Source organism: Mastomys coucha, unplaced genomic scaffold, assembly GCF_008632895.1.
Source record: "Mastomys coucha isolate ucsf_1 unplaced genomic scaffold, UCSF_Mcou_1 pScaffold7, whole genome shotgun sequence".
NCBI lineage: Eukaryota > Metazoa > Chordata > Mammalia > Rodentia > Muridae > Mastomys > Mastomys coucha.
The window spans coordinates 8,561,754-8,563,996 of record NW_022196913.1 but is presented as its reverse complement, the minus strand read 5'-3'; positions in this window follow the sequence as shown (position 1 = coordinate 8,563,996).

Here is a 2,243-nt window from a genome sequence, read left to right as displayed (position 1 = left end):
AAAAAAAAAAAAAAAAAAAAAAAAAAAAATTGGAGGTTGGAATATAAAGTCAAGGTGCCAGCTTGTTACCATGTGTGAATGACCCTGTTCTTGTCCATCAGTGATTGTTTCTTTTCTCCATGTGTAAAATACTAACATTTATTATGTGGGGTTTCTACAACCTTCACTTACTCGCATTAAAGTGCATTGAACATCCTGTGAAGTTCCAATGGCTTCTGACAGATGTTTAATCCTGTGTATTGAACACGCTATACAGAATCAATTCACTACCCTAAAAAAGTCTCTGCTTCACCTGCTTTTCCAAGCCCAACCCCACATCCATCCTGGTAATGACTGATGTGTTTAGCACTAAGAGTTTTGTGTTTTCTGGAGTATCCTGATTGGAATCATGGCATATGCCTTTTTTTCCAGACTGGCTTTTTTTTAACGTAGTGTGGGGCTTGGCACACTAAGCTTACTGCTCCATCTGAGCATAGCCTAGACTACATGGAGAGATTCAATTTTAAAGATCCATCTGTATTTTTTTGTGGCTTAACGGCTTCTCCTTGGTTTTGCTTTTTGTGAGTCTAATATCACTCAGATTGCCTTGAACTCCTGATCCTCCTGCCGCTGCCTCCAGTGCTGGACTGACAATTCTCTCCACGCTCGGAGCTAGTTTCTCATGAGCAGTATTACTTTGAGCAGCTTGCACTACATTCACCTGTTGAAGAACATCTTGACTACTTCTAGTTCTTGGCAGTTAGTAAAGAAAAGGCTGTAGTTTTTTGTTAGGACTCTTGACTATCAGGCAATGTGGTTAAAACTGTTTATCTTGTCACTCAGGTAAACATTCCCAAGTCTCACTCACTCTAAGCAGAACCCATTCAGGGGAAAACTTGAATTTTAGCTCTTTTTACTGTCATTTCTTCCCTCATCTCAGAATCACCTATTCCCTGCCTCTATCTCTTCATTTTTTTATTGCCCCTTGTAACTTTAATTTTTTCAACAATTACTTTTAATGATGGTTCTTAAATGCTTTAACCTCCCTTTTATCCCACCACTCATCAGAGGTAGTGGGAAAGAAAGGATACAAGGGAAGTGGACCTGTTTAGAAATGTTCTTTGGAGCAAGTCCTGCCTGGGTTGTCTGGAAATTGGCAGTTCAGGTCACAGGGCAGCAGCAGCAGCTCAGTCCCCTCGAAAATACTTTACAGATGCACCAGCAGTCAAGTTCAGTAGTGTCAGGATAACTGATGCGAGTCAGCAGTGGTGGCGCTACCTAGCAGAGACAGAGTGGAGTTCTGACACAACCAGGATCACAGGAAGGACAGGCTCCAGTCAGATTTCGCCAGGGCAGGTAACACTAGAGATAACCAGATTGTGGGAGGCAAGCATAAGAACATAAGCAACAGAAACCAAGGTTACTTGACGTCATCAGAACCCAATTCTCCCACCATAGCAAGTCCTGGACACGCCATCACACCGGAAAAGCAAGATTCAAATCTAAAATCACTTCTCATGATGATGATACAGGACTTTAAAATAAAGACATAAATAGGGCTGGTGAGATGGCTCAGCAGGGAAGAGCACCGACTGTTCTTCAAAAGGTCATGAGTTCAAATCCCAGCAACCACATGGTGGCTCACAACCACCCGTAATGAGATCTGATGCCCTCTTCTGGTGCATCTGAAGACAGCTACAGTGTACTTACATATAATAAATAAATAAATCTTTAAAAAAAAAAAAAGACATAAATAGCACCCTCAAAGACATACAGGAGGACACAGGTAAACAGCTAGAAGCCCTTAAAGAGGAAACACAAAAATCCCTTAAAGAACTATAGGAAAACAAAACAGGCGAAGAAAGTGAACAAACCATCCAGGATCTAAAGATGGAAATAGAAACAATAAAGAAATCACAAAGAGAGACAACCTTGGAGTTAGAAAACCTAGGAAAGAGATCATAAATGCAAGCATCACCAACAGAATACAAGAGATAGAAGAGAGGATCTCAGGGGCAGAAGACACCATAGAAAACATTGGCACAACAGTCAAAGAAAATGCAAAAGGCAAAGCTCCTAACCCAAAACATCCAGGAAATCCAGGATGGAATGAGAAGACCAAACCTAAGGATAACAGGTATAGAAGAGAGTGAAGACTCCCAATGTAATAGGCCAGTAAATATCTTCAACGAAATCATAAAAGAAAACTTCCTTAACCTAAAGAAAGAGATGCCCATGAACATACAAGAAGCCTACAGAACTCC